The 27,137-nt window shown below is 40.6% G+C and overlaps 1 long non-coding RNA gene across 1 annotated transcript; it reads right to left on the reverse strand.

Annotated features, from left to right (window-relative positions):
• On the reverse strand, positions 1-27,137 carry LOC112546947 (uncharacterized). The gene is made up of 3 exons (XR_003090677.2): positions 27,088-27,137; positions 7,367-7,490; positions 1-349 (listed from the first exon to the last, which is right to left on the reverse strand). It is a non-coding gene; the product is annotated as an uncharacterized LOC112546947 (long non-coding RNA).

Consider the following 27,137-nt stretch of genomic DNA (forward strand, 5'->3'; position numbering starts at 1 on the left):
TTGGTGATATTGACTGTACGATAATGAGCCATATGATTACTACTGTACATTTTTTTACAGAAGCCAAGGACCAGATTTTTCCAAACACCTCAATGCCCACCAGCTCCCATTTAGGCACATAGATAACTAGCTCAGTGGAACCCAGTGGGTACTGAGAGCTTTTGACAATCTGCTTTATGTAGGTTCCTAAATGAGAGATGATCTCTTTAGTGACTCTGGTCCTACTTGTGCGTGCAGAACATTCTGAAATGTTCTTTGCATTGTGCTAAGGTGTACACCACGTGTCACTTGCCTGCATGCGATGCTAATGTTCAATTGTTCCTTCATGGGAAAGAATAAATCCTGACACCTACCAAGAAAGGAAATAAAAATGACGTTATCTATATTGTACCATATCTTTTAAGCCATTACATTTCAACACAAAGCTTTTTCTTGATATCCAAAGCAGAAGAGTTTACAATAGAAAGCAAACTAGTATAGGCAACTAATTATTTACATTTATGCCCAACATTTTAAAAATTATTGCAAAGAGTCATTTGGCACCCAGGGGGCAGTACAGTCATAGAAGAGGGACAGTGTGGTACTCACAGCATCATTAAGATTTCTGTGTCCTAAAGCAAGGTCTGACCAACTTCTGAATGGGCGCCATGCCAGACAAACAGATGGGCACCAGTACTGGCAGCAATGTGGCCCTGCATGTGGCTGTGCATCACAAAAATGTGTCTAAGGAACGGTTTAATCCAAGACTGTACCAACAGCTGTGCATCCTGAGATTATATGCATATCATTAAGGAGGAGTGTCACCACTAATCCATTTTGAACAAGATTAATTATGTTTTTAAATGAAGGTGAAGTGGCTGTTTGGTGAACAGAGTGAAGGCAGAAACAACTGAATGAAATACGTACATGAGCACATCTTGACAACGTGTTCAAATCTATCAGTCAAAGAAAGGAGAAGCAAAAGGCTCTGATAATCCCTGACACAAGCGGAAAAGCTGGTGACCCTATTCAAGCATGAATAAACTCAAGAACAGCGTCATTTAACATGTCTCAGATTGACAGTGCCAGACGAGTACCCAGGAATCTGCTTCTTCAAGACCAGCCCAACAAGAAAAACAACAGAACACCACTGGTCATCACCTACAGCCTCTATCTTAAACCCCTCCAGTGCATCATTAACAATCTACAATGTATCCTGGAAAACAATCCCTCACTCTTACAGGCCTTGGGAGACAGGTCAATAAGCCTCATCTACAGAGAGCCCCTCAACCTGGAGCAAATCCTTTCCAGCAGCCACACATCACATTACACCTCAGTCATACTCACCCAGGAACCTATCATTGCAACAAACTCTGTTACTAACTCTGTCCACGTATGTATACAAGTGACACTATCACAGGACCTAACCACATAAGCCACAACATCAGAGACTCGTACAACTGCACATCATCTAATATGATGTAAGCCATCAAGTGACAGCAATGCCTTGCTTCCATGCATGTTGGCCAAACCAGACAGGCTCTAAGCAAAAGGATAAATGGACACAAATCAGACATTTTCTATCAAGGAATTTCAATCTGATTAAATGGATTTTACCCACAAAAGCTCTTGATAAGGTGCCACAGAACTACTCCAAGTTTAACATAGTTACTGATATTCTAGCTGCTGGTGCCAGTATGCTTTCAGTTCTTTAAAAGTGGTAGGTATGTCGACAATGCAAGGAGGGAATAATCTTCTTCAAATCTGCAATTCCTATTGTCAGAGGGATCTTTCCCAAAGTTTCTTCTCCTACTTTCACTGCCTGGAAGCTCCTCTTTGCTCTTCTTGCCATGTAGAGGACAGGAGGAGGGGAGGAAGCTTTAATACCAAATTTGATCCCTTAGCTGAAGTACAGTATTGGGAAAAAGATGAGGGATTTGATGAAAGAATTTTCCTATCCTGTAGCATCCATTTTGCATGTTTCCTCTCAGGCTGAGGTAAATAAATTTGTGAAAAAGATACCTAAATCCAATGGAAGAGTGAAAATCTGGAAAATTTTCATCTTTGCTGTAGTGTGTCTCAAAGATTTCACTTTGAAATGTGAGAAAATTGAAATAAGAAACTGTTGTTAAAGTTTTAGACTCTGAGATGTATGAACACCTGCAGCATATTGGGTGGGTGTCAAGGACCAGACTTGCCTAATGTTATCGGCAATGCACTACTTGCTTTTGTATTGAGGTTTGCTGAATCAGCACCTATAGACTGCTGTCAATGTAAAAGTCTCTACTGGGTGACTAACAGATATTGGTTCTAAATCCTTGGGATGATATGAACCTATGAGCCTCTGACTTCATAGACTCCGCACATTTAGCTCACTGAGTAACTGTCTCTGTGAAGTTTGCCGATTCATCACCTCCATATGTCAGAGTTAATGTCAAAGCCTCACCTATTTGAAGCTGACCTCATTTCTGGTTTTTTGGCACGTATGCCACAAATGTCAACCTCTTGAGCAGTACAAAAAGGTGACTACTAGTGGGTAAAGGATAAAAAGCCTTTCAGATGTGGGACACCTGAGGCAACAGCATTAGGTCAGAAATCAGTCTTTTCACCCAGCCCAAGTATGCTTTGTTGAATGGTGCTAAGGGATACAAAGTCAATGCTGGTAAAAGGAGTGGAGATTACACATTTCTGTGGCTCAGATGAAAATGTGGCACAGAAGTGGCCATTGGAGTAGTGCTTACTCTCTGCATTCAACTTGAGCTCGTATATGTGTAAGACAAATGTGTTAACTGCTACACAATAACAATTTGGTTAATAATTTCTCACACATGGAATGAGGAAGATTAATGCCACTATATCACATCCTTCACAAGGCCCCATTTTAGCTATTGCTCCATCCAGTTTTTTTTTTTAAATTCCAGGTCTGTCCTGTGTTAACAAGAACAATGAAGTGAAACGAAGCAGAAGGGAGACAATGCTTCCATCTATAAAACACTGTTCCCTGGGGAAATATAGGAATGGAAACATTTGGAGACAGGCTATAGTTTTACTGGTGCCCTTCATGGGATGCAAAGAACTTTCATTTACATGGCATTTGTGGTTCAGTTTTTTTAGTTACAGCTGCCACTCAGGAGATGTACGTTCCCTTCATATCCAGTAAGTTGGCATCTGAACTGATTTGTTGATTTTTCCCGAAATTACTTTGATTGGAGTCCATAATGAAGCTTGTTTATCTAAACTGGTATTGTGTATATGGAGTGACAAAAATCCTGGTCGGTCATTGTATTTGCCTTTGCCAATATCTGCCAGGGCTCTGTCTTTAAATAGACTTTGGTTAAAACAAAAATGTACTCTGCTGCTAGGGTGGCTGTTAATACAGTCTTCTGATACTCACAGGAAACTTGCAAGTACTAAATATGTGCAATTTGTTTTCAGGAGCAAGAACACTTACAAGTTCCTTTAACCACAGGTCCTCCCATACAAATGAAATTCAGGACCCATTCTCTTCATGTAGAAGACTATAAAATTAATGAATATTTAAGTGAAAACCATATTTCCTCTTATGTAGTTGCTTGGTTTATGCCCTAAGAGGCACATTTCTTGTTCCAATGAAAAGAGGACTGAGATAATGCAAAGTTCACAAAGTTCTCTTATTTGTTCTGTTACACCATTGAATCCTGATAGGTGGTACAATCACATAATAAAGTTAACTTGCATTAACAGTGTCCTACTCCAGGAAACTAATGGACTTTTGGAATAAATCCATCAATAAGTTCATAAAATATATGCAGCATCAAAACAGTCAACTTCTTACTAAGTTAATTTGCTTGGTCTCTGTTGAATTTCCAGATAACCATGTCAGATTCCAAATTCAGAATACAAAACTTTATATTTTAAAATATGATATTATGGCTTAATTTTTTTTAAAAGTAGACGGAACCTAGCCAATTAACTAGAACAAGTCTGAGGACATCATGCTATTCCTTTTATCATGATGTCAAAACAAATCTTAGCCACCTATCAATTTTGTGTTTCATGAAAACTCATTAAAGACATTTTACAAATAAAAGTCCGGCAACAAAACCTAGAGTCTCCATGTAGTGTTTTGTTCCATTGTATAAGCCATGACAATTACAAATTAGTTTGGAAGAAGCTCCTTCTAAAGACAGAACATTTTCTGCCATATTCATTATTTTCTGTTTTCTTAACAATCCTTCCCATGTAGTCTTGAAAATACGAATGCTTGTGGACTTGGCAGTCTTAACAGGTTTTTTTCACAAAAGTAGCCATTTAAAATACTGTTAATAATACAACTCCATTGGTGTTGACACAGCTATTCAACAACAGCAACAGCAGCATCACCACAATAAAAAGGGATGGGTGGGGTGGAGATGCTGATCTCTCTGTTTAATATATGGATCTATACGCAGCACAACATGTATCTATTATTGCAGCATTGGGAGATGGAACCAAGACTTCACTTAATCCTCACTTTCCCTCCCCCTTCCCCACCCCCTCCCCCTCCCTTGCTTGGGAATGGGACTTAGCAGCTCTGCTGAGCCTCCTTCGCCTGGAAGTACAGGTAAGACAGAGTACCACTGGCTGGCACTTGGTCTAAATGGTTTTAAGTTTAATCCATACCCCAATGGAGTTAGCAAGAGTCTTTCTACTGATTTCAGTGAGCCTTGCATTATGTCCTTTATGTCTCCTACAACTTGTGATGAAAGTATAAATGACAGCGGAGCCAATGTCATCTTAGGGTATGTCTACACTGCAATTAGACATCTGCAGAGGACGCACACCAGCCGACTCAGGCTAAGGGGCAGTTTAACTGCTGAGCAGATGTTTGGGCTCTGGCTGCCGCTCAAACTTTGAAAGCCTCCCACCTCGCAGCATCCTAGAACTCAGGCTCCAGACCAAGCTTGAAAGTCTAAACCACAGTTAAACAATCCCTTAGCCTGAGTCAGATTGCACAGGCTGGGCCAGCTGTAGCTGTCTAACTGTAGTGTAGACATACTATTAGACTAAATAAATACAAAAAAAATGAACAATAGTCTATCCAGCTTTTCTCGGAATATGAACCTCTCTAATCCTATATGTCATGTCGTTTGTTTTTCAAGTGAAATGTGATCCTGTAGTAAGTCAATGAAAAATTATTTTCTGCAGACCTGTGCACACCGCAGACAGGCGAGTTTAAGAAAATTGATTTGAATTGAGATGCAAGCAGTTTCAAATTTACTGAAATTGCCAAGCAAGAAACATTGTATTTTTCACCTAAATATTTTTCACCTAATAGTTGAAGCATTAGGTCACTATTTCAGTACCTTACAAACAAAAGCCTCACTGTTCCTCATTATTGAGGCCTTAGTTATTTTCCCAATGACAGTTGCTGTGTTTGAGGAATTACAATATAAATAAGAGGAAGAAAAATTGAACATTTGAATTCCAAACTACAGAAAATTTACATAAAACAAATACATCAAATAATATTTAAATATCAAGACCCTATGAAAACTGAAACTGAAGAAGAGGTCTGCTTGAAACCTTGTGGATTACAACTACATAGTTTTGTACAACTTTCAGTTTTAATCCCCTGAACATGACAGACTATAATAGAATTTAGTTTAATCTGGCAAACTTCAGCCTTTAAAATGTTTGCAAGTAATAAATCAAATATCAGTAATGAAGTGACTATATAGGCAGTTGTGGCAGACGTGATGGTCTTAATAACAATATACATACAGATGGATATTGGAATTTCTTTTACTTAGTGGAAGATTAACTAGAGAGGGTTATTAGGGCTGAACTGTATTTACACCACAGTAACTTCTCACCCATTGTGAAGGCTTAGTCATGAGCAAGACATACTGAAAGGGCAATGGGAGAATGTAACCTTTGCAAGATTTTGTGGATTAATCTAGGAATTCAGTTTCCAGATGTCACCTCTGATAAACACTAAATGGACTAAAATATTGAATTATTATAATTTAAATGATAGTACCTAGAGTCATCATCTAAAACTTGGGCCCAAAGTCATTAGATACCATACAAACACAAAGTAAAAACAGTTATTGACCTAAAGAACTTACAGTTTAAAGAGACAACAGACAAAGGATGAGAGAAAAATATCAAAATCCCTATTTTATAGATGGAGAACTGATGCCTGGAATGATTAAATGCCTTACTAAGATCACAGAAGATTGGCAGAGGAAACACCTACGGCTAATACCTTAACCACAAGACCATCTGTCCTCTTTGAATTGTACATATTGGCTGTGTCTAGATTGCACCCCTTTTCCGTAAAAGGGATGCAAATTAGACACAGAGCAATTGCAAATGACGCAGGGATTTACATTTCCCCTGCTTCATTTGCATAAACATGGCTGTCGCTTTTTTCCGGCTCGGGGTGTTGCCGGCAAAAAGCGCCAGTCTAGATGGGGATCTTTCAGAAAATAAAGCCTTTTCCGAAAGATCCCTTATTCCTCCAGCAGGGCAGAGCAGGGCAGGGCAGGGCAGGGCAGGGCAGCAGCAGAATAGCCAGCAGCAAAAGCAGAGCAGCCAGCAAGCCCCAACCTCAGAGATCCCCAGCAGAGCGCAGCAAAAGCAGGGCAGCCGGCAAGCCCTGTCCCCGGAGATTCCCGGTTGGGCAGCAGTGAAGCGGGTCCATGGCAACTGGGGAGCTCCATCCCCAGGTATCCACAGTGGGCTGGAGCACAAGTCCAAGTCCTGCAGGTGGGAGCCCAGTGACAATAGGGCTGGAATGGAGCCAGCCACAGGAAGGGGGAGTGTACTGGGAGGCCAGTGGCAGGATCCCCCTGATCTGGTAAATTTTCTCATTTAGTATGGGTCAGGTTCTGAGCATGCCAGACAAGGGAGGTCCAACCTGTATGGAAAGATTATATATAATTCAGCTGCAGTCCTCTAACATTGATTCTATGCTTTCATTTTGAATCAGATTCAGATCAGAGGGAATAGACACAAAGGTGGCTTACATCATATTTTCCCAAAGAGAGCCAGGTTTAATACTTTGCTCCAGTAAAGATTTTGTGTATGAAGCTTGGTTTAGCTTTGTTTAGCCTCTCTAATAGGGGATAATAGTATTTTTCTACCTAATAGAAGTGTTGCGTGTAAGGATAAATGCATTGTTTGTGACGTACTCTGCTATAATGGTCATAGCAGCCAGATATGGACCTATGACAGGTTTACATTCAAATGGGGCTAGTGATAGGATATCTACAGGGGAAATCCTCTTTTGTCAGCTAAACTGATTTTAGAATTCATTTTACTGCCAAATGGGCACAAAGTAGCATTTACAGACTAGAAAAATTCATCTCTAAAACTTGTTAAGGAAGGTGGTAAGGGGAGAGGAACCTGAATTGTGATTTACCTGTTTTCTCTGAAGTACTGCTAAGTATTTCAGCAATGCATGAATATCTTGTAGTAGAACGTTAGTCTCAGACTCAGCTGTGTTAGATTAAAGATGTTGGTGAAAAGGAGACTTTATGTGAGACCTAGAATAAACAATAAAATAAACATTATTAATGTTATTGTTTTCAGCTTACTCACAGTTACTATTCTCATGTTCAGTAAATATATTACTCGTCTCCTTTCTGTCTTTCATAGAAGCAAAAAAGGTATAAGCATTTGGTTTGACCTGCTATCTGAGCTTTCAAAAGAACATGACATAAATATAGTGAACATTGCTTTTTATAAAAGCATTTTCTGAGGGATTCTTTTTAAATATTGTATAGGTTGAACTTCTGAAGTCTGGCATACTCTGGACCAAGAATATCTGTTGTCTGGCAGGACCATGGATACTGCTGGACCAGAGAGCCTGGCTGGGAGCAGGGGCTGGCCAGTGTCAGGAGTTGGAGCTCTGGCTGGAGGTAGCAGGTCTGGCGGGCTGGTGGCCGGGAACACATCCTGGGCCAGCACAGTAGGGAGTGCAGCCTCAGCCAATGGCTGGGAGCACGTACAGCCCTGCCTGGGGCCAGAAGCAGCAGGGCTGGAGGAGCTTGGTGTGCAGCCATGGCTGGGACTGGTGGCAGAGGGGCGGTGTGAAGCAGAGCAAGCCCAGTGACCAGGGCCAGGAGTGGAGCCCAGTGGATTGGTTGGCACCTCAGAGTGAGGCTAATAGCTGGGAGAGGAGCCTTAACCTCCCCTGGTCCAGCAAGTTCCCTGGTTCAGGACCGCTCAGGTATATTATTGTCTGTCTGTCTCTTTGGTGACAAAGAAGAATTAATTTAGCATTCAGATATCACTCACATTAAATAGGGACTATCCAAGTTCACGAAACTGACATTTGTAAGATTGTATTCAGACACTGTATTAATAGAAGTGCACTTCCTCTGATTGCTTCCAAAAATGTTGAGCTTAAAGGTTACTGAAAGCCTAAGTTAGTTACTGGTTGCAGAGGAGTGTAACTGGTTTCCCTGTGGATACAATTCAGAATCAACTGTAATCCAAATAAACAACAACCCTCACTAGCTTTGACAATATATCTCTTATTAAAATGGAAGTTTCTGCTAGAAGTGTAGTTCCTCCTATTTAGTTAGTGTTTCCATAGCACCAATTGTAAAAAAGTAAAATAAGAAATGAAGGGTAGAATTTCAAAAATATTCAATGTTTGTATATTGTTTTTCCCACTGAAGTAAATATTTAAACTGTCATGTCAGGAGAGCTAAGACAGCGCTGAGAGCATCTAATTACCACCCTATAGCAAAAATTAAATTAAAAATTAAACTCAATGATTCTAACAAACCCCAAAGCATGAGCTAAGCTAAAAGGCGAGGCCCAAATGGTCAAGGTTTAATTCTGTTCTATTCACCTTGGCACTAGTTAGAATGCCAAATCTGACTTGAACTGAAAGGCCATGCATCAATATTTGACAGAAGCGGAACCCTTTTGCGTGGTGAATATGCTTGAGAAGGTCCCTGATATACAAAGGTCCTACTGCTCCACCACAGTAAGAGAAAACTTGAGTTTTGGATATAATTTGGATGTATGTAACTAAGTAAAGAAGCATGGCAATGTTAATGAATAACTACTATGATGCCACATAGTTTGAGAGATTTGCATTCAAATACCATGGGCTTAGTCTGTAAAGAAACAAGGTCAATATTTGCAAGATCAAATGCATAAAGTTATTCACAAAAATCCATATTTCAGCACCTAACTAAAAGTATACTCTGTTTACTGTATTAGGTGCCTAAACTTCACCTGATGTTTTTGCACGAGCATTTAGAGATGGGGGTGTTGCTTAAGGAGCAATGTTAGGAAACAATGTTGGATTTTTTCTAATTTTTCTTGAGTTATATTTTGTTCATTATTTCTATAAAGATTAATGACAGGTTATAGTAAAGCAAAACCATGGCAGAGCCTCAAAGGCCAGGATCATTGATCAGTGAGGGTATGTCTACACTACAAAGTTAATTCGAACTAACAGCCATTAGTTCAAATTAACTTTCATAGCGTCTATACATGCAAACCGCTAGTTCGAACTTAAATCGAACTAGCGGAGCACTTAACTCGAACTAGATAAACCTCATTCTATGAGGACTAATGCCTAGTTCGAATTAAGTAGTTTGAATTAAGGGCTGTGTAGCCACTTAATTCCAACTCGTTGGAGGCTAGCCCTTCCCAGCTTGCCCTGGTGGCCACTCTGGGCCAAGCCAGGGAAACTCTTCTGCCCCCCCTCCCGGCCCACAGTCTGGCTACGGTGCCTGTGCCAGGTGCAAACCTGCCAGCACCCAGCCAGCAGACCCTGCACCTGGCACGGCATGAGCCAGCCACCTGCTGCCACTCAGCCCTCCACTTTTTCCCAGGACCAGGCTGACGTCTCCCAGGAGCCTGCCCGGGGCTGCAAGAGGCGGGCGCCCGCCTGGTCTAGTGCGGAGATCGTGGACTTCATCCAGGTTTGGGGGGGAGGCCTCCAACGACCACAGTCTCCACTCTAGGCACACAAAGGTGGATGTCTAGGACAGGATAGCTGCCAGCCTAACCACCAAAGACCACATGCGAACCGAGGAGCAGGTTTGCATGAAAATACAGTTGGTCCAATGAGACCCCCGATCTTGAGCCCTGAGCTTAGAACATAAGAACGGCTGTACTGGGTCAGACCAAAGGTCCATCTAGCCCAGTAGCCTGTCTGCCGACAGCGGCCAACACCAGGTACCCCGGAGAGGATGGACCGAAGACAATGACCAAGCCATTTGTCTTGTGCCATCCATCTCCTGCCTTCCACAAACAGAGGCCAGGGACACCACTCCTACCCTCTGGCTAATAGCAATCCATGGACCCAACCTCCGTGACTTTATCTAACTTCTCTTTAAACTCTGTTATAGTTCTAGCCTTCACAGCCTCCTCTGGCAAGGAGTTCCACAGGTTGACTATTTGCTTTTGAAGAAGAACTTTCTTTTATTAATTTGAAGCCTGCTACCCATTCATTTCATTTGGTGTCCTCTAGTCCTTATATTATGGGAACTAATGAATAACTTTTCTTTATGCAACCTCTCCACACCACTCATGATTTTATATACCTCTATCATATCCCCCCTCAGTCTCCTCTTTTCTAAGCTGAAAAGTCTCAGTGTCTTTAGCCTCTCTTCATATGGGACCTGTTCCAAATCCCTAATCATTTTAGTTGCCCTTTTCTGAACATCTTTTTTGAGGTGAGGAGACCACGTCTGTACACTGTACTGAAGATATGGTGTATCATAGTTTTATACTTTCCCTCCTCCTTCTTCCCCTGGCTTCCCCTTCCAGCTCTCTCCTCCCAGGTCTCCCACCCTCTCTCTTCCCCTCTCCCACCTCCTTTTCCCAGTCTCCCCAGAGGTTAATCCCTCCCTCTTCCAATTTTGTTCAAAAATAGAAACTCTCTTTATTTAACACGTGTCCTTTATTTTTTACATCAGGAAGGGGGGCTAGGGAGGAGTAAATGGAAGGAGGTGAGGGAGGAATGGGGCACGAGCCCCCGATGGGGAGGACTGGGGTGGCTCTGCGGGCTCCTCAGGATGGAAGCTCTCCTGCAGGGCCTCCTGGATCCTGATAGCCCCCCGATTGACCCCCCCCCACCGGATGGCAGGCTGCGGCAAATGCAGCCCGGCTGATGGCTGAGTGCTGTGATGTGCTGAGTGTGGGCACTCAGGGCACTCCAAGACAGGACTGCTTTGCTGTCCCTCATCAAGGTAGACATGCAAGCAGGGAACCCTGAGAACTGTCTGTCCAGGGTGGGAGTCAGGTCCCTTTAAACACAGTCCTCGGCTAGCCTGAGGCAGCAGCTCCACACTCTAAGTCCTAACCTGATGCCCTGCTGGCACTGGTTTCAGCCAGCCTTAACTTCAGTTCAGGGTCCACTCAATGTGGACATGCTGTTCGAATTAGCAAAACGCTTATTTGAATTAGTTTTTAGGTCTAGATGCACTGGTTCGAATTAGCTTAGATCAAATTAACTAATTCGAATTAACTTAGTTCGAATTAGAGCTGTAGTGCAGACATACCCTTTGAGACCATGGACTCCAGGCCAAACCTGAATGTCTACAGTGCTATTTTTAGTCATGCAGCTGAGTCACTCGACCCCTGGTTGTCGAACACAGAACTACAGATTTTTCTTTGCTCAAAAAAGATATTTTGGCCTTGGAAAGTGTTCAGAAAAGGGCAACTAAAATGATTAGGGGTTTGGAACAGGTCCCATATGAAGAGAGGTTAAAGCGACTGGGACTTTTCAGTTTAGAAAAGAGGAGACTGAGGGGGGATATGATAGAGGTATATAAAATCATGAGTGGTGTGGAGAGGGCCAATACAGAAAAGTTATTTATTAGCTCCCTAAATAGAAGAACTAGAGGACACCAAATGAAATTAATGGGTGGCAGGTTTAAAACTAATAAAAGAAAGTTCTTCACACAGCGTGTAGTCAACCTGTGGAACTCCTTGCCAGAGGTTGCTGTGAAGGACTCAGCAGTTTTGTCAATGTATGTAAACCTCATTCTATGAGGAATAACTCCTTTTGTCGACAGAGTTCTGTCAATAGAAGGCATTATTGCATCTACACTGTCCTTTGCATCCACACTGTTATATCGACAAAGCGGCTTGCTTTGTCGACAGAACTGGATGTAGTCTAGACGCTCTTTGTTGACAGAAGCTTTGTCGACAGTATCTGTCGACAAAGCTTCTGTCGACAAAACCCTGTAGCTAGACATACCCTTACAGAGTTTAAAGAGAAGCTAGATAATTTCATGGAGGTTAGGTCCATAAAAGGCTATTAGCCAAGGGATAAAATGGTGTCCTTGGCCTCTGTTTGTCAGAGGCTGGAGAGGGATGGCAGGAGACAAATTGCTTGATCATTGTCTTCGGTTCACCCTCTCTGGGGCACTTGGTGCTGGCCACTGTCGGCAGACAGGATACTGGGCTAGATGGACCTTTGGTCTGACCCAGTACGGCCGTTCTTATGTAGACATACCCTAAATTATCACTAAGGATGCCTAGAATGTGGGCTAGGTTGCTTTTTAGTTTATTCTTATAAATTAAAATAAATAAAAAAGCAAATATTAAATTAGCTATCAAAGTAATATTTGCCTTCACTATATGTAGCAATGTAAGATAAGGAAATAAAATGGTAGTGAAATATCATACTGCAGGGCTTAACCTGTAGATGTCAGGAAAACTTTGTGACCTGAATATTGCAATTCATAGCTGAGAGAGGTGCATTTTGCAGAATTCTCCTTCCTCTGAAACAGAAACATCATGAAGTATTGGCTACTGATAGAAGGCCACATCATATTATCAATCTTTATTTAGAAGCTCCCAAAGTAATCAGTTAAGTTTTTCCTTAAATAGCAGAATTTGACCCCTTGCACAGGTTAATGTGAGATATGATATAGCAAAACCTTTATTCCTGTTCTCTGAAATCTACGTACTAATCTATAATATCACAAAAGTCAGTCTTGCAATCCTTATATGACAGCTGCCTTCATGGATGACACACCAGGGAAGAACAGGGGATCTCCAGAGCTAAACTCATGAGCTGCAACAATTTGACTTAAAGAGCCAAGCCTGCAGCTAGAACAACTCAAAATGTCAGTGGACTGGCACAGAGAGAGACTTATACCACACATTCATCAATGGGTTATTCTTCCTCAAGCAATACTCCCATTGGGCACATATTTAATAAACAACAAAATTAAGTTATTTGTGAGAGAGAATTTAAGATGTTCTGTAATCTCTGAAGGTTGCAAAATAAGAGGGTAGTTGTGAAAACATGATGAAAATAGGCTATTGTGTTTAGACTAGGGGAATATTTCACAACTCAGAAAAAAAGTTACATGATTAGCATTCCTAACCTTGATCTATGTATATAATAGGCTATAGCCAACATCAAAATAATGTTTATGCTATATTTCTAGCATTCGTTAATATATTAAACTCTAAATTATTCTGTGAATAAATGTTTATTATACATAGTATCCTACTAGCAACATAATACTCAGAATATTATTCTATGCCCAGTCTCTGGGTGATCTTTTCTGCTTCACTTGCCATCTGTATGCTGATGACTCAGATCTGCCACTCATCTAGATCTGTCATCCAAATTCATATAATGACCTGTCTTTCTGACATCTCAGATCATTCTGATTTCCTGCCCTCAAATTAAAAATTGAGCTCCTGATCATTCCTCTGGTCTCTCCCACTTTATCACCATAGACAATACTATAATCTTCCTGTCACTAAGATCTGTACTCTGTTTGTCATCTTCAATTCAGTTGTCAGCCTAAACCCACAAATCCAGATCATAGCCAAATCTAGCCACTTTCTCCTCTATAATATTTTTATGATCTTGCCAGTTTTGTTTGTACAGGTTAGCAAATCTCTGTTCACTCCAATTACTGTAATCTTCTCCTCTGTCACCCTCAGAGCTGTCCTGTCCATAGGATGGTTCAGGGCAAACACCCTGTGCTTTGGGAATGCAGCCCAGAAGACTTGTTCAACGACAGGAAGTGGAGCCCCTTCTGCTCCCCTGGCTTGCAGCTGTGCTGCTCAAGGGTGGGGACGTAGGTGTAGAGGTGGGTCTGTGCCCACACTCACTGGCAGCAGGAAGTGGAGCAACGTGGCTGAAAGCCAGCAGAGAGGGCTGGAGCTGGGTTGCTCTTCTTCCTGCCACCGTGGGTGACTGCAGGGCTGGGTCTGTTGCTGGCACTGAGTCCCCCTCTGTTCCTCCAGGCCATGTTTCTCTGAGGAGGGGCTTGGGAGGGAAGGGGTGGAATTTAGGCAAGGAGGGAGTGGAGCAAGGGCTGGAAGAGACAGGGTGGGATTATGCCAGGCTCCACATCCACCTAGGGATGGCCCTGATCACCTTGATCCCTCTTATTTTGCTCCTCATACTCATTAGTGATGCTGCTGTTAAATTTATATTTCCAGGCCATTATCCACCAATTTCCTTCAGGATATTGGACAACACTTTACTAAAACATATGTTTAAGGGCCTCAGTGAATGGTATACTTTGGGCAACCTGCAGGTTGGATGTGGTTCGCCAAGGTTAGTCTCTGGTTGTCTGCCAGATGCTTTATTTGCCTGCTCATCTACTGGTATGGCTGTTTGCAGCTCCCAATGGCAGAAGTTCACCATTCACGGCCAATGGGACCTACAGGAAATGGCACAGACTAGGGCACTGCTTCCTGCAGTTCCCATTGGCTGAGAACGGTGATCCATGGTCAATAGGAGTTGCGTATCTGTGGATGCGCAGGTAAATGTAGCATCTGGCAGCCCGCTAATTTTAGCGAACTGCATCTGGCCTGCAGGCTGCTTATTGCCCATCCAGGGTGTACAGGCAACCCTAAATCTGGAATTTCCTAACTTCCAAGTACTTGATCCAAATACTTGATTTTGCATCTTTAATGTTAATTTAGATTATTTTTTTATGTATGCCCGGTACAATGTTGTTGTCCTCTGACAGAAATAAAAGAGATATAAGACTAAACTATACAAAAAACTATCATCACGACTCCTAACTGAAGTGTGGTTTTTGATAAATCCTCAAAAAATTATTTGAGATATAGGGCTGGATATTTCCTGATATTATGTGCTATTACGCAGCAAACACCTTTAATTAGAACACACACACACACACATATATATATATATATACACATATCTGCTTGCCCATAGGCATACACAGCTCACTTTTTAAAATACATACTTGATTTTTGACCACGTAATTGTTAAATATCATGAGGATGAAGAATGAGTGGCAAGGAACAAATAATTATGAGAGGGCAGCAGAGCTGCAAAGCTTGAATGTAGATCCAGACTCAAACTTGCCCAAAGTCTGGATTCTGGGAAGGTTGATTTATACTATCAGAAGCTGGGCTCAGCTGTTAAGTTTTGTTTCACATTCAGATCCATACTTTCTGAACTTTGGAAGTTTTTCTTCTGTTCCACCTCTATTTTTTGTTTTTAAAGATTTGTTCAAAACAGTCCACAGAAAAGCTTTGAAATGTATTCCAAAGAACTTCACTATTTTCAAAATTAGAGCTTCAGACAGTCAGTTACTTTTTAACAATTTTTTTCTGCAGTGGAGAGTTCTTCTGACCCATTCCCAATCCTTCTCTGTCCTAAACTCCTGACACCCATTGTCTTCTTACAATAAAGACAGCATTTCCCTCTTACTGATGTTTTAATACTGAAGTTCCCCAGGTACCTGGCAGGAATTATACATACCTCAGCATGTTTTGTGAGAGTCTGAATTAAAATCACTGTACAGCTGTCATGAATTTCTTTATTGCTTTGCTGGTGGCATGAAAACAAACCAGCATGAAGAACAAGGCAAAGATTTCATAACTTTTAGGCAACCTTGGTGACAAAGTATGTACAGTCGGACAATCATTTGTTCTCTTTTAAGCTTCAGGGGGTAGCCGAGTTAAGTCTGTACAGAATAAACAACAAATGGTCTGGTAGCACCTTATAAACTAACAAAACATGTAGATGATATCATGAGCTTTTGTGGACAAAGCCCACTTCTTCAGATGACCATGGCTTTCATCTATAAATTACCCAGTTTTGTTATTCATTTCCTACTCTTCAGCATGTTTTAATCTTCAGGTACTACATGCCATTTATGTCAATGATTCCTACTTTTTTATTATTGTTCAACAAGTTCAATAATAACTAGCACCTAGTCTGTTTCTAAGGATCATAATTCCATTCTCTAGTTGTTTGGAATATTTAACATGAAGGTTTGCTTTTCAGGCTAGAGGGAAGACAATCTTTTCACTTAGATTCATAGATTTTCAAGCCAGAAGGGACCACAACAATTTCTAGTCTGACCTCCTGCACATTGTGGCACATAAAATCTTGTTAAAGAAACAAATGAGTTAAAAAAATGTTCTTCCCTACCTAGTGCTCTGAAATCTGTTTACCCAAATGCTTTTACAGATGATTATACTGCAGACTGCTTTGCTACCTATGGGCACGCACTAGCTATCTCAAAAGTTAAAAATTAAAATGGCTTCTTTTGCATTTTGCTGTGTAACATGAAATAATAGTGGTAATATGTGGCTCCTTTGTAACATTTTCCATTAGTAGAACTGTAAGAACTTTACAACGTCCTTATCTTCATTATGAAGATGGGGAAAATGAGGCAAAAAGAGGTTAAGTGATTTGTCCAAGGTCACTGTAAGGGGATCTACAAAACCTATAGGCTACGTCTACATTATGCTCTCTTGCGCAAGTACATATGCAAAGGAGGTGTGGTGATGAATATTGCTGTGCCTCATTTACATACTTAATGAGCCACCATTCTGCACAAGGGGCTTTTGCGCAAGAAGGAGCAGTCTACACTACTCCTTCTTGAGCAAAACCCCCCTCTTGTGCAAGAGCCGTTCTGCCACTTACAATCAGGCAGATATTTTCACGATATTCATCACCATGCCTCATTTGCATATATTCTTGCACAAGGGAGTGCAATGTAGATGTAGCCATAGGGTCTACAAACCCGATACTGAGCACAGAGAGGAGTGTATTTCTTATTTAGAAGCAAGCAGAAAGTTTTTCTTAATATCTAATCTAAATCTCCTTTGCTGCAGATTAAGCCTATTACTTCTTGTTGTACCTACAAATCCTCTTGACAGACGGCATCTATCTAACACTTCTTAACATATATGAAAACTGTTATCAGGTTCCTCCTCAGTCTTCTTTTCTCACTACTAAACATATCCACTTTATTAACCTCTCCTTATAGGTCAGGTTTCTAAATCTTTGACCCCCCCCCTTCTCCCCCCCAGACTCTCACCAATTTGCCTATATCCTTATTAAAATACGGTACCCAGAACTGGACACAGTACTCCAGCTGAGACCCCTCCAGTCAGAGTGTACAGTTACCTCCCATGTCTCACATATAATACTTCTGTTAATACAACCCAAAATGATGTTAGCCTTTTTTCGTGAATGCATTGCACTGACAACTCACATTAAATTTGTGATCTATAATCTCCACCCTCTCTTCACCCATACTCTAATCTAGCCAGTTAGTCCCCATTCTGTAGTTGTGCATTCGTAAGTACTTTGCATTTGTCCTTACTGGTTTTCACCTTGTTGAATCCACATCACTTTTCTAATTTGTCAAGATCATTTTGAATTTTAATTCTGTCCTCCAAAGTTCTTGCAATTCTTCCCAACTAATGCCATCTCCAAATTGTATAAACACACTCTTCACTCATTATCCAGGTCATTAATGAAAATTCAGCATGATATCAGACCCAGGATTGACCCCCCAAGAGAATTTCCAATATGTATGTCCTCCCAGTTTGACTGTGAAGCACTGGTAACTGCTTTTTGAGTATATCTTTCAACGAGTTGTACACCCACCTTATAATTATTTCATCTAGATCACATTTCTCTAGTTTGCTTATGAGACTGTCATATGGAGCTGTATTTAAAGGCTTATTAAAAATCAAAGTATAAATATTCAATACTGCCATGTAATACATGAATTTTTAATTTGATATCATGGACTATAACTATAAATGAAATGGAATATAAATATATACAGCCAAATTCTTCTCTGAGTGTGAATTGACTGTAATGGAATTTCAGGGCAGAAAGAGCCTCCATAGACTATACATTGCAAATATTTTTGCTGAATTCATTTTTAAACATAAATAGCTCCCTTCCATCTGCATGCAAGGTTTGTTTTAAACTTTAAAGATCGCGATGGTCATACCCATCAAAAATACAATAGATCCCAATAAAACTTGCAAAATACTGCAAACGCGTTCTGCAAATGCATATTTTAGTGTCAATTCTTAGGGGTATATGGTTGGCAAACAAGAATTTACATAATTGACATTTAAAATATGAGATTAACCTGAGGACAATCAATATTTCAAGGTTTTCATTCAGCAATTCAGGAATATGGATATTTACAGCTATATGGCACTTCACACACCAGAGGTCACTTTAATTGAGTTTGTATATTGAAAAATATCTACATTCAAAATCAAAACCTCATTTTATTTTAAAGGTGAAGTGTTAACCTTCTCCGTGCACTTAAAAAATATCAGCTATATTGCCATGCATTGTCAGATTTTTTCCCATTTAGAATTTTACATTTACATTTGTTATATGATTTTAGCACAACGCCTTCTGCAAGATTCCCATCATGGAAAAACAGCATACAGATTGTCTAAATGCAAATGCAGGCATGCACATAAAAAGGAAACCTATACGATTATTTATGAGGAGACGTTGTTCTATTGCATTTAACATATGGCTGCTGCCCATGAGGAGACAGCAATTGGGTAAAAGTAAGTAGAGGTGATGTGGTCCGCATAGAGATTGTGTGGGGGCATTCATTCTTGTTATATTTGTTGCTGCAATATTTGATGTGATCAGGAGTCTCTTCATTTATTGCTGTATAGTCTTATTTTAGTTTTGATAAATTCAAACAACATAAAATAACTGAAACCTTTCATGTTTTTAGAACTGATCTTTAACAAGTATATTTTGAATACAAAAGATACAACAACTATTGTATGAAATAGTTGCCTTGCTCTCACAGTACATGATTCTGATCTAAGCCCCATGCCAAATGGATCTTGACTTTCTCATGGCAGAACCCAGGTCACCCTGATTTCAGTGGGATTTCAATGGGATTTTTCATATAGGAAAGGCAAGCACAATTTGGCCCTTGCTATTGGGTGAGTCAAATGGCAAACACAGACTATTCACAGTATTTAATTAATGGTCCCAATCTTTTCTTATCTAATCTAATATTTACCTATAAACAATTATAATATCCCTAACGTAGATGCTGAAGTATAATTCTGCACTACAGTGCAAGAATCTGTAGCTTGTTTGAGCAGCTTTTCTATCACTTCCCTCTCTACTGTTATGTTCTTTCAAATCAAATACAGGTGAATGGAACATCTGGTAGCCCACCAGTGGCATGTTTAAGAGGGTTTTCTACCCAAACTTTCTGAGTTCATAAATTAAATTAATCCTGGATGATGCCTTAATAAACTGCAATAGCTTTTTTCAGTTCACATGATTGAAGCAGTTGTGCTGTTCTAACATAGAACTCTTGTTCAGGTATGGGGAACTAACTCAGAGAGACATAGCTAAATATAAAGTGGAACAGACTGTTTAGCATAATTAGTTAACACATTTCAACAGGCCATTTAAAGTGAAGTGATCTGCTTATACCCCTCCAGTGGTAGGGAAGGAAGGAGAAAGGGGTTGCTAGTGGGTTATAGATTGTTGCAATATACCATAAATTCAGGATCTCAATCAGTCCATGATTTTCATTGTCTAGCAAAAATATTAATTTAAGCTCCAAGGCTTGTCTTTTGAAAATGTTATGCAGGTTTCCTTTGAGGATAGGGACTGAGCTGTCAGATAGGGTACATCTAGACAGTGGGCTATTATGGGATACCCTGCGTCTTTTAAACGTGACCATTATTTTGAAATATTTTTGAAGTAACGAGCATGCTACTCTGGCACCCCTGTAACCCTTATGCTATGAGGGTTAAGGGATGTCTCAAAATAGCACGTTATTTTGAAATTTGGCACTGTATAGATGCACCAAATTTCAAAATAAGCTTAATATGGAGATATAGCATCTCATAGAACTGGAAGGGACCTTGAGAGATCATTGAGTCTAGTCCCCTACCCTCACAGAAGGAACAAGTACCATCCCTGACAGATTTGCTCCAGATCCCTAAGTGGCCTGCTGCTCAAGGATTGAACTCACAATCCTGGATTTAGCAGGCCAATGCTTAAACCACTGTGCTATCCCTTCCCTCCCAGCTAGTTGAAATACAATCATAAGAAGATACGCCATTTGCGTAGGGCTAATAGCTAATCTTATTTCAAGTTCAGGGTGCTGTGTAGATGCACCAGAGTGATCACTTAGTGAAAAGTGTTCACCTATAGATGGTATGGTATTTTTGTCTTATTTTCCTGTGTGAGTTCACAGGAAAGAGTAGTGACTGTCTGATTTCACCCACAGAGTTGCTATTGGAGTATACAGTGCGTGGTCAGAGAAAAGGTGGTATGGAAAATATTTCAGCGCAAACATCACAAATATCAAAAGAAAGTCCAAGTAATGAATGGACAAGGAAAGTGAACTCCACTCTCACATTAAGAAATGGTCATTACCAGGGCCGGCCTTAGGCCAATTCCCCTGATTCCCCCGAATCGGCCCCCGCGCCTAAGAGGGGAGCCCCGCGCTTAAGAAGGCCCCACGCCCAGGTGCGCGTTGCATGCACAGGCCCCACCCCCGTGAATAGGGCCCCGCACTTCCTAAAGCCGGCCCTGATCATTACAGATCAGGGACGACGTAGGTTGGTGGGACAACACTGGGGAATTTATACGGTAGTGTGTGGTCTGTGCTGTACTTGTTCTGTACATTGACAACCCTGGAAACTGAAATGCTCCATCTGGCACACATCTACAGTCATTAAAATAACACTAAAATTCAGAAATTCAGAATTAAGTCTATAATTTAAATTCTACTTCACACCAGTAGGTTCTCATAACAGTGGCATTTTAATATACCATATGTTCTACAATACTTAAAAACCACTGCTTGAGCTAAAAGTAGTTTCATTTAATATTCTTTCTTTTGAGCTTAAATTAGACATGTAGCATACATTTAACATTTTGAATATTTTTGCAAAAATGGTTCAGATTATTTTGTTTTACATCCAATTATTAGTTTTAAGTTCCAGCCATGTCACAAGGTTTAATTCCCCTTTTAAACATATAAACATGCTCCAAAAAACCAACAAACCTCACAACAACAAAACAATAATCACCCATCAGATAAAATATGTAACCAAAAGCCAATTTTTTGAAATTATTAAAAATAAGTCACAAGTACTCTCCTTTGAGGTATTAATTTCTAGTGCATAGGAAACTACTTTCTGAAATAAAAGCAGCATGTCAAGATGAGGTCTGCATGTGTAATACCAAAAAACACTGGTTGTTGACGAGCGCGATCTAACCTGGGAACTTCGGAGCTAAAGACAAGGGATTTTACTACATGACCTGAAAGCCACGGGCCATCAGCAAAGGCTGTAGAAGACTCATTAACCTCTACCTGGACTTAGAGAGAAAAAGAACATGAACCCAAGTCTAAGCAGGCCAGGGTTACACATGTATACCACTGTATGTCTTCTTCCTCTCTGATGCACTCTCTACTGAAGATGGCTCAGTGTATGAAAGAAATAAGCAAACAGGCACAACAGAGGGTTCATACTTAATCTAGGGAAAATAAAAGTTATGGTGCTTAGAGGGAAAAATGGAAAAATTGACTGATCCTTGCTCCCACTGAAGGCAGATGTCCACTAAAGGTATGTCCACACTGCATATAAGCCCAGGACACATACATTGCACTAACCCAGGGCTTGGGCCCAGGATCCTAGGACCCCACTGCAGGGAAGTAAAGCCTGGACCCAGGGCTCAAGCTCTACTGCTCTAGAGTTTAGATGCAGCCCCACTAGCTTCGTGCCCTGAGAATCTGCCAAAAGTATCTCACAATCCTACTGGCTGACATTTTTTGTCCTTTGGACAGTCAAAGTTAGCGAGCAGTCAAGTTTGCCCCTACTATGAACAAACAATGGCTAGAGTGGCCACATTTTGGGAGAATGTTAGGATGTCTGGGATATGGTGGCTGGACTCAGTCCCTCATAGTGTTGTCTAGATGCTGGAGCTCTCAGTTGGGACCCATCATTCAACAGTTCCTGACCTGGGATTATAAACCAATGGGGACATTCATATGGACTATCTCAAATGGACTAGAAGACCAAGACTTAAGCTTTTCAGGTAAGAACTTTGCTTTGTGATCCATGTGTTTGTTCCCACAGATTAGACGGGGGTGAGCAATAAGTGGCCTGCGAGCTGGACGCAGTTCACCCTGCCGGGTGATTTATTTACCTGCATCTCCAGGGGTATAGCCTCTCAACTCCCATTGGCTGCTGTTTACCATTTCCGGCCAGTGGGAGCTGCATCAAGCACCACAGGCTGGGCCACTGCTTCCAGCAGCTCCCACACAGGCCGCAACTCCCTGCAGCAGAGATGTAGGTGAATGAATCATCTGGTAGCCCACCAAGTGCTAAGTGTGGTGACCTGCATCTGGCACATGGTCCGCTTACTGCCCATTCCTGGACTAGACTTTTATATCTCACTCTGTGTAGGACTGTTTGTTATTGCTACTTTGAAGCTGCAACACACACGAGACAGGCCTACCAACTAAGAAAAGTAGGCACAAGTGAATCGTATCAAAGCGATGGAAACTTAATATTGTTGCTTTATCCTAATTTTTTGTGTTTAAATTAATTAGTAATACAGGCTGACACTCCGTAATCTGGGATTCCCTAGGCTGGCAACACCCCTGGTCCAGGATTGTCAGGGAGACCCCGTAGGGCCAGGAGTGTTGACAGATGAGGGTAAGCAGAGCGTGGAGTCCTGGGCGGCAGCAAGGCCTCTTGGCGAAGCACAGAGTCTTCCTTCCTGGGTGGCAGCACAGCCACAGGGCAAAAGCGGAGTCTTGGGTGGCAGAAGAGGTGTGGGAAGAAGAGGGAGAGCAGAGCCCCACACAGCAGCAGGACAGCCAGAATGAAAAGTGGAGAGACCCCAGTGCATTGACCTCCCTGACTCGGCAAATTCCCTGGTCCGGGTCCAGTCAGATCCCGCATATGCTAGACCAAAGAGGTTCAACCTGTATTAAAACTGCAATCTTTCAGTTATTCTGATGCGGTATAACAAAGAGGAAATAAATACAATACATTAAATATAAAAGCATCTAATAATAAAAGCATGTTCCATAAACAATGAATCCAAGAATACTGATATGTCATGAACAAGCGTTGAAAGAATATTGATTCATTCACTGTGAAATGTATCAAAACTAGGGGCTATGGAGAGAGATTCCATTTAAAAATACAAATACTTTTAATTCTCTTTACATCTGCAGAACTGTGCTATTTAATAGATTACTGTAATAACCTCAGTGTTACAACTCATTCAAATAATGTTTATATCAGATGACAGAAATAATTGCCCACAAATCATACTATAGCATTTATGCATGCTGCATATTTGGCTTTCTGCTCTTGGACCAATTTTCAGTGTCATTAAGTAGAAAGCATATCATTTCCCAAAGAACTGGGAATGAAGTACATATAGAAACGGATTTGGCAATTTTTTACATAAACTTTCTGTTTTAGATTTGGAATATTTATATAACACTAGATCAAAACAATACTCTAGAAACATATCTGTGGTGTCAATTCATTTCCCCAGCACTGATGTTCTACAGGGCTTTACCTGGCTGTGAAAACTTGTGCCTGGGACTTCTTTTGTTGTTTATAAAATGTTATTTTTCTTCCCTCAGATTGTTATTTTATTAGTTTTTAAAATTCCTTTGGGATAACAGATGCTAAACGTTAACATTTACCAAAATACTTGTAAATTACTTTGCACTCTGGGAATAGATAAAGTTGTTTTGGTTACCTGTCATCAAACACAATCACAAAGCCAAACCAGCTACTTTTAGCCAAATCTCTATGTGCTAGAAAACTGATCTCAGCTCAGTACAATGCATACAAATGAATTTGTGCCACTGTTTCCCAGGAATAGTATGAAACTCCATGCTTATCTATCCAGTCTTTTAATTTATGTTGCATATCGCCATGTTCTGGAAATAGCAGAGATTATAAAAAATATATGGAAGAGCTTTGAAGAGGTAGTTTGGTTTTGGAAACCATGCAAAATAAATAAAGGTTGAAGTTATATAATTACTCCCTGACTAATATTAGGCATTTTTCCACATCTGAAATAATTATTCATCTCTAGAGCCACCAGCCAGTAGAAGCTATTGTAATTACCTCTGAAATACTAAGTTTCAATAGCTTATGCTCAGCATCCCAGTTAACAATGCCATCTGTGACATCATAAAAAAAGATTTTTAAATCATTGCATTTCTTTCAATACATTTTGGGATTATTTTATGTATTCCAATAAAGGAGATTGCTGCTTTTAGATAACAGTTTGGTTGTGCCAGAACAATAGGATGTGCCTCTAATGTGATTGTTTCTCATAAAATGGAAAGGGAAGGGTCTGCTAGTAGGGACAGCTGTACTGTAGAATAACCACAGGAGGTAGCACGGGACCAGAGATGAGGACTGACATGGGCAACAAAATGGCAAATGAAATTTAATGTGATAAATGTAAAGTAATGCACATTGGAAAATATAATCATATGTAAAATATGATGGCAATTAATTTGGCTACAACTACTCAAGAGAGAGATCTTGGAGTCATCATGGATAGTTCTTTGAAAACATCCATGCAGTGTGCAGCGGCAGTCAAAAAAGCAAATAGAATGTTAGGAGTCATTAAAAAATAGATAGAGAATAAGACAGAAAATAACTTATTGCCTGAATACTGCGTACAGATGTGGTCACCTTTTCTCAAAAAAGATATATTGGCATTGGAAAAGGTTCAGAAAAAGGCAACAAAAATTATTAGGGGTTTGTAACGGGTCCCATATGAAGAGAGATTAAAAAGACTTGGACTTCTCAGCTTAGAAAAGAGGAGACTAAGGGGGGACAGGATAGATGTCTATAAAATCATGACTACGGAAAAAGCGAATAAGGAAAAGTTATTTACTTATTCCTACAATAAAAAAACTAGGGGTCACCAAATGAAATTAATAGGCAGCAGATTTAAAACAAACAAAAGGAAGTTTTTTCTTCACTCAGTGCACAGTCAACCTCTGGAACTCCTTGCCAGAGGATACAGTGAAGACTAGAACTTTAATAGGGTTCAAAAAAGAGCTAGGTAGATTCATGGAGGTTAGGTCCATCAACAGCTATTAGCCAGGATGGGTGGGAATGGTATCCCTAGCCTCTGTTTTTCTGGAAGTGGATGATAGGGGAGGGATCACGTGAGGATTACCCATTGTGATCCCTCCCTCTGGGGCATCTGGTATTGGCCACTGTCCACAGACAGAATACTCGGCTAGATGGATCTTTGGTCTGACCCAGTTTGGCTGTTCTTATGCTCTTATGACCGGGTTAGCTATAACCCAATTGGGGCAGCATGGGACTGAGGTGGAGAAACTGACAACTATCTAACATATATGAAAGAGTTTGTCTGGCTGTCGGTGTGTCTGTCTCCCAGCTGGGTTACATGCATCCCTCTCCCAGTTGTGTCTAGTGCACCTGCATCAGCCATGGACCTGGCCCCTAAGCTGCTGTGGTAAGAGAAGTCTGGGATTGTCCTCTTTCTCCCTGGCAACCTGGGTAAATCTTCTAATTCTAAATAAAGGGTGTATTACGAATGCACAGACTTCAGAAAGTTCATTGGTAAAAGTAACTAAATTGTCCCATATTTACTACCTGGCTGGTTAGTCAGAGCTTCTGAGAGCAAGAAAGCCCAAATGTGTGTCAGTAAAATAACCACATCAAATATTATTCTATATATTCCACACATTTAGCAGGAAAAGCTACTTTAGAAAACTTTTAGCAAGTGTTAGACTTTTTTCATATAAATCTGCGACTCCCTTATTTCCATGTGTCCAGCTGTACTTACTTTGAGAGGAAAAAATAAATAAATTGTAAAAATCGTTACACCTTTTCTGAAATAATTGTTCACTAGGTCTGGTGGAAATTTTTCCATCAAAAGTGTTTTGGTACAAAAATGGTATTTCAAAGATTTTTTTTTTTTTTTTGCAAAATATTTAATTTCACCCAGAAAATTTAAAATTTTCATGGAAAAGCTGAACACCAAGAACCTGAAAAATTTCATCTTAAAGCCAAAATTTCTATTTACAAATGCCACCATGGTGCCTCATTGAAGTTGTCTTTCATGTGTCTCATTACCCCATTCTCTTCTGCAGCTGAAGCTCCTAAGACAAATTACATCACCCACAGGCAGAGACTCCCTTGAAGCACCATGGTGGCTCCCAAAGAGAGAAGACCATACTTCATAAGGAGGTCCAGTCAGGAAGCCTGGGTCCACAGAGGAGAATGATGGCATGAGGCATTTGAATTGCTATTCCTGTGAGGCACTACAGTGGCATTTTCAAACAAAAACATTTGTTTCCTATCTAAAAGTTTCTGGCCACATTTTCCCCCCAAAGCTGAAATTTGTTGGGAACAAAATAATGTTCTGAGCATTGTACTTTTTCAGTGTATAGTACTATAGCTTTCGGCTTTTGATACCGTGAGTCTGTGCACTTCTAAGAGCAAGGTCTGGGATTCTCTGCTTTTCATAATATGTAGTTGTTATTTCTTGCCCTCATGGTGATGGGATAATTGGCCCTTAAAATATGTAAGGTCCCATATCTTGGGACCCATAAAGGCTAAATATAGTTTTATAACATGTAAAGCCCAGGCTCCCCCATTTTAATGGCATAAGGGTTTTATTTCTAGCCATCTGTCTGTCATCTTTTAAGTAATGGGAGATGCTCAGTACTTTGGTGATGAGCCATATAACTATCTGGATAAGTAATGTTCTATTGCTCTTCCTTCTCTGACACTAACTGGTCTTGGCAAATGGCAACAATTTACAGCTTCCCAGAGTAACATAATGAAATATGGGAGAAAACTTACCCAACCAATTTCTATGAGACTTTATGTTTTTCGTTTTTCTTCTGGGACCT

Source organism: Pelodiscus sinensis, chromosome 5, assembly GCF_049634645.1.
Source record: "Pelodiscus sinensis isolate JC-2024 chromosome 5, ASM4963464v1, whole genome shotgun sequence".
Lineage (NCBI taxonomy): Eukaryota > Metazoa > Chordata > Testudines > Trionychidae > Pelodiscus > Pelodiscus sinensis.